This window comes from Meleagris gallopavo, chromosome 4, assembly GCF_000146605.3.
Source record: "Meleagris gallopavo isolate NT-WF06-2002-E0010 breed Aviagen turkey brand Nicholas breeding stock chromosome 4, Turkey_5.1, whole genome shotgun sequence".
Taxonomy (NCBI): Eukaryota; Metazoa; Chordata; class Aves; order Galliformes; family Phasianidae; genus Meleagris; species Meleagris gallopavo.
This window is the reverse complement of record NC_015014.2, coordinates 58974575-58981132: the sequence shown is the minus strand read 5'-3', so window position 1 is coordinate 58981132 and position 6558 is coordinate 58974575. Positions and strand designations below refer to the sequence as shown.

General features: G+C 37.0%; 1 long non-coding RNA gene across 1 annotated transcript; it reads right to left on the bottom strand.

Moving 5' to 3' along the window:
• Positions 1 to 1494: 1494 nt before the first annotated feature.
• Positions 1495 to 5677, bottom strand: LOC109367425. Its single transcript, XR_004159765.1, has 3 exons — positions 3798 to 5677; positions 2565 to 2634; positions 1495 to 1573 (listed from the first exon to the last, which is right to left on the bottom strand). It is a non-coding gene; the product is annotated as an uncharacterized LOC109367425 (long non-coding RNA).
• Positions 5678 to 6558: the final 881 nt, after the last annotated feature.

The window sequence follows — 6558 nt, the reverse complement described above, 5'->3', positions numbered from 1 at the left end:
AAAAAAAAAAATTGCAGTACACAATCGTAAGTTTTTTCTTTTGCTTGCATATTTCTTACTGTTAGGTTGAGTTAATGAAGGATTTTTGGTTTTCAGGTCCGTAAGCAGATGCTGTTTGTTTAAATCTTATTTACTTCCTTTATGAAAGTTCTTTTTAAAGTAGTGGAAAGTTTATTTACAAGGAGAGATGAAACATAGAAATTTGGTGCCAAAAGGGTTAAATAAAAAAGAAGCTTTTTATTTACTTATTTTTTGGTAGAGATAGGTTGGCATGCAACAGATCCAATATGATACAACAGGCAAAAAGCTAGCATCGCTTTTAAGGATGTTTGTGAAAGTATCATTTTCAAGAATAATGAGGCAGAGTGGTGAAACCATTCCTGGGCATGTCCAGCTCTGGGAATTGCGGACAGCATGGGGACAATGACGGGAGTGACATTGCCATGGTTACCGGACACACCACCCCAAGGGCTGGGGCTGGGCACAGCCATCACTGCTGGCTCCCAAGCCTGTTTGTTCCTTCACAGAACGCAACGCAGTTCAGTGAGTCATCTATTTCTAGCCATAATACACTGACAGAACTGTCCCATTATGCTACCTGCAAGTCCCTCCCTCGAGGAATCTGCAGAATACCGGAAGCAGTTTTCACAAAGAAAAGATCAATGCATTCACTTAAAGTCATTAAAACAATAGCAGCTGCCATATAACATCCTCAACATCTGCAGCTTCCAGTCAGCTGACCACAGCTCTGACCGAGGAGGAAGCCTGTGCTGCTTAGTGCCCTTTCTTCCTATCTTTGCATACCTAGCTATTTGCATTCTGCTCCCATCCCCACCATTGTTCAGCAACTCATCCCAATCTCCTTGCTTTTCTGAGGTCCCAGCTTAGGCATTTCTGAACTTGAGCCATGCACACAGTACACCAGTAAGTCCTATTAGTTCTTACTGATTATGCCATCATGTTATTTTATTTTATTTTTTTTAAAACAGTCAGTCGTCTTGTGCTGGCACTTCTGGGGTGGTTAAAGTCCTGGAGCATCTTCCATATGTGGGAAGACTGAGATAAATATCTAAAATGCAGGAGTAAAGGTAATAGGGGTGGATCCTAATGCATAGCAAGCAACAATAGAACAAGAGACAATGAGTGGAAACTGGAACATGAGAATTCTCATACTAACCCAAGGAATAACTTTACTGACAGAGTGATGGAGCACTGGAATAGACTGCCCACAGTGACTGTGGAGTCTCCTCCTCTGGAGACCCACCTAGATGCCTTCCTGTGAGCCCTGCTGTAGGGAACTGCTTTAGCAAGGGGTTGGACTCAATGATCTGCATAAGTCCGCTCCAGCTCCTACGGTTCTGTGACTACGTGCATCAAAAATGCCCAGTGCAGAGAGAGAGAGAGAGACACCCCCCCACACACACCCCCACACACACCCCTCCCCATAGAGCTGGTGCTTAATGTGTCACCCTAACTGTGATTAGCATTTCTCCATTCCTGGTTTAGTTTTCAAAGTGAACTCTGGTTCTTACCTGAGCTGCGAACGTTTTTGGAGCTCTGCGTATATTGAAAGCTAGGAGAAAGTAATGAAAGGAATGTCAGAAAAATATTTCTCTCAGTGGCAATTCTTTAAGATCACAGAGACAAGTACGGCTGTGCTACCCCAAAATATTCTTTAATCCTTCAACACATTGATATTTTATACACTTCTGGTTTCAGGTGGTGATTTTGTGTTTAACAGCTTTTGGCTGATTTCTCTTCCGTTAATTTCTCCAGCCACTTTTTGAAGTTACGTATCTTTTTTGACTCTGACAAGTCTGTGCAAGAGTTTCATGTTATATTATGATGTTTTATGACAATATTATTTAGAACTGGGAAGTACAGTGGTCAGGTAACTCCTCATAACAGAGCCACTTGTACAATACTAGGGGTCTTATGTACTGTCACATTTACTATGGATAATTATTTTATCTTGGAGAAGTATTATTGTCATCAAGAAGGATAGATGAGAGGTTCAGTTCAATTGTTCAGCTGCATTTGTCTACTTAAGGAGGGTGTTAAATCATAGGCACATTTCCTATACTTTATCCTATTCTTTTATATTTTATTAGTGCTCTAGGGAGGGTGTGGTGGATTTAGATTGAATAACACATTTAGAAAAAATTTACCTAAGTTAGACAAGTAGAAGAATTGTGGCAGACTTCTATGGAATAGTAATTGGCCTTAAGAAGGCCACGCATATATTCTTCGTATATGAAAATAGGGTGTAGTGAAAATGCTGAGGCTGGAGGTGGAAGAGTGACTTCATATGATATGTTTAACACTCTTTCTTGAAAACTTAGGCAAAAATATAATACAGTAGTATGCTAATAAAGATAAAAATTCAAGCATAATCTGAAAGAACTTCCCAAGGATGGTTACTCTTGTGCTTCAGGTAAAAACATAGTGTGTCACTCCATGGCATCAAGAAGTGATATAATTCTGCTTTTATTACGTAACGAAGTATAATTTTTTAGTTGCAGAAAGTATAGGTCTTGAAGCTTCTAGTACAATGAAATTCTTACCTGGCTTCAGGAATATACTTTGCTTTATACTGTTGATCTTGTACCATCAATTCAAGTTTCTTCTTTGTATCTGTGTCAATTAATAAAATGTGTAAGAATTTATTATTTCCTCTCATGTGTAACTTTGACAGAATCTAGCAGCTACTATGAAAAAGAATTAAGTTAACCAAGTTCATATACAAAGGGAAGCAGTTCAATGGAGAAATAGGCTACAGTTAGCTTAATTTAAATCAGTCAACTCATTATTTCCGTGAGAAACATTATTGTAGTACTGAATGTTACATGGTGATGCTGAACATTACAGGTTTTGCAGGTAGTGTATATAATTAACATAATGGTAAAGAACTGAATGCTATATTAGAAATGTACAGAGAGTTTATAAATCCCTTTTGTGGAGTGGGACAGATAATGAATGTATCAATGCAGTCAGTACTATTTCTACCTGAAAATCAGGAAACTGCACCTTAATTCACAAAATGAACTGGTTGCCAGAAGAAATTATGAACTCATTGACAGGGAGGTGTAAACAGCATCATGATTAGTTAGCCTGTGTCTGTCTCTGAGGTATTGTCAAGTAAAAAAAATATATATTTTTTCCTGGACCTTTATGCATACATACAACCTGAGTGACATAAGGTGTTCTTTTAAAAGCTTTGTGTGCATTTAAAGAATTTACATATTTTTAAAACACTATTTTAAAACAAAACCAAACCACCACCCATTGGTTTATTTGTAGCCTCCAAAAATCTTTCTTTCAAAATTCTCAGCTTCGCATCTCTCAGGAGAGAGTCAAGATGGAGAGAAAGGAGATGATGTGTAGGCAGATTAGATTTGTGCCTGGTTTTTTAACCTTTCAGGATATCCTTCTCTCATATTTTTAAGGTTCCAATATTATTTTTTTTCCCCTTGGACCTTAAGAATTTGATTTGCCTGGAACAAGTATGTTGCTCTGCTTCCCCGGATAGGTGTAGCAAATGTTGAGTTTAATTCCTTTCTCTGCTCAACTCCCACGAGTGTTCAGGTCAGTCTAAATCTCTCTGTTCTCAGCAGATGTATACTAATGGGATGTCTAATACAGTTTGAATATAGAGCCAGACTGTATGATCCTATATAGCAGAATATATGTTAGTTTCCTTTACTGATTACCTCAGATGGAGTTTTAATGATAGAATACTTTGATCTTGTAATACAGAAGAAAGAAAAAAAATTAATATTGTATAATTAAATACTAACCTTTATCTCTTCCAGATGCCTATATAAAATAACAACACAGTAAATATTTTTATTTTAATTGCCATCTTGAATTACCACAAAAAATCCAAATATCTTTTCAATTTATAATATTATTCATTCAACATTCAACTATGAACACCTAATCACTTTGTCAAAAATTCACACTAAATTCTCATCTCAGTCCACTGGCAACAATAAGAAATGAATATTCAGGGCTATAAATGAACATAAGGTTTATCACAATGATCACCATTTCATGATCATTTTTGCACATCAGTTTAACTGACAATATGGTTCCTCATTGATTTTTGTATGAAATCAAGAGGTTTTGATTGACTGGAGACACACTATCCGAAGATTAAAATCAGTCATTTCTTTTCAGAGTCCTTAACTGACAGTGTAATTACTTTTGCTGTCGTGGCAGATATTTCATTCAAAATCACTGTGCGGAGAGTCTAAATACAGCGTATTATATTACAAATAAATGAATGACAGACAGGTATTGAGAGACCAGAGTTTGGTGCATTTTCACTGTATTTCTGTAGTATTTTGATTCACGTGGGAATAGTAACAATTTTGATAATTAATTTGTTACAGGAATATAATTCATAAATATTAAAGAGAAGGTTTTTTTGGTCTGTGTAGATGTTGCTTCTTTAGTCTTCCCAAAAACTTATCTTCCTGTTAATGGTTTTGCATTTCTTAGAAATTAGTTCTCCCATTCAGGTTGGAAGGGACCTGGGCAAGTACCTAGACCAAACTTCTACTCAAAGCACAAGATGGTTGGTGAGGTCAGGCTCAGAGCTTTGCCTAGCTCAGTCTTACAGACGTCCAGAACAGAGTCTTCATTGCCTCTCTGGGTCACCTATTCCAGCATCCTTGTAATTACCCTCTTAATTTTTTTGTTTTCCTTTTTTTCTAGTTTTCCTCTGTCAATCACACTGATGAGCACTTTGGTGTCCAAAAACTTGGCAAGGGTGTATCTCGTCTCCTCCTTTGGATCATGCTGAAACTGTTTATATCTTAGGAGCAATATGAATGGGAGGTGAACCATTCAAATCCAATTTTATTATCTTTTCTGTGTTATGAGATATACAGTATTTCTCCTTAAGATGTAGCCAAACTATGAGCTTATTAGGAGCTGCAGTATTTGCACAGCTGTATAGTGCCCAGCCAGAAATATTAATTACAGATGTAAGATGTTTATCGTTCTTGGGAGTGTTTTTTTATTTGGTTTCTGTAATGAATCAGTATCTGGGACATGGCAAAGCTTTTGTGTTGAAATATTATCTTTCTTGGTAATATTGTTTGGCTTTAAATGTGAATTACAATATTGCAATCAAAGTGTGTTTTTAATAACCTCTCAATGCGTAGGAGTTTCAAACCATTGGAGGTTCTGGGACAGCCTTCAGGTTGGGACGGTGGAGAATTAAAATTCAAATCATTTTGAAGTTAGACTAGCTTATAGGTTTGTAATATGGCATCTGTGTTAGGAAACGGCTATATTTAGCTGGCGTAGAGATTCCTTTATTTCCTGTTCTCCCTTGCAGTGAGATAAAAAGAACGTTATAGCAGTGTATTATGCCTTTAAGTGAGTTCATGGCATTGCCTCTCAGTTTCTGCCCTCTGTCCATAGGCTGCTTAGAGGTGTGGGCGGTGAGGGAGAGCTTTCTGTTGGCAGCCTCTGTTGGAAACGAGAGCCCAGAGATTCTTCTTTAGCATTACTGGCCTTGAGAGCACACAAGTGCCTCTCCATTCTGCACAGCTTTCATAGACATCTGCAGCATTTGGCACTGATGAGATGCACTTTTATTTGACTACTTGGGAAGGTTGCTTAACACTCTGTGTGCTTTTATTTCTGTAAGGAACTTCAGGATCTTAACTGTCATTCACAGCATAGCAGTTTTGAAAGTACTATACATTAAGAATAGATATACTTATGATAAAAAATAATTTGGTTATTACAGTGGTTTTACCTACCAGGCCAAGTCATGACTGAAATACTGTTACATCACAAGATGTGCAGCCCTAAAAAGTGCATGGTTTTGGCAGTAATAATACATACAAAGATGATTACTTACTTCATTCAGGTCTCTAAAAGATAGATGCCTGGAAAAGAAAGAATTATATGTAAAAATTTCATTATCATAAAATAAAAATGACTGAGAACTTAAATACTTCAGTTACATCATTCCTGAAAATTAACAGCCCTTGGCATTTTATTACTGCTATAGAAATTCAGAGGCTGGTTATTTTTAGACATAAATTATTTGCCGGAAAAGGTTATAGACTTCCATAAAAAAGAACAGCATCCACAGTATTAATTATGGCAAATGAGAAAAGTCCCATTTAGGATTTATTCTGCGAGGAGAAGAGATATGAATAGTTATAAGCTTTGTTCTGTATCCTTCATCTTATTCTAAAAGTATTATTACAAATATTAAAGCCAGGTAGAAGCAGGGTTTTTTTGAAGACTGAAGATTTTCAAAAATGAAACGTTCACAGTGGCAGAAAAGTGTAGATAAAAGGAGATGCAAACCAGGAACTCGTGATGCAAACTGATAAAGAGAAGTGGAGAACACTCCTTCCGGTCCCAAATCAAGTTGGTAGTTAGGCATTTTGATGCTGTATTCTGATAGCCTGATCAACAAGGATACCTTTCCGTCCTGAGAGAGGATCACCAGAAAATATTCTGCCCCTCAAAAGGGGCAACGTATCAAATCTGACCTATTTTATTGGATGACCTAGTTTGATGAACACA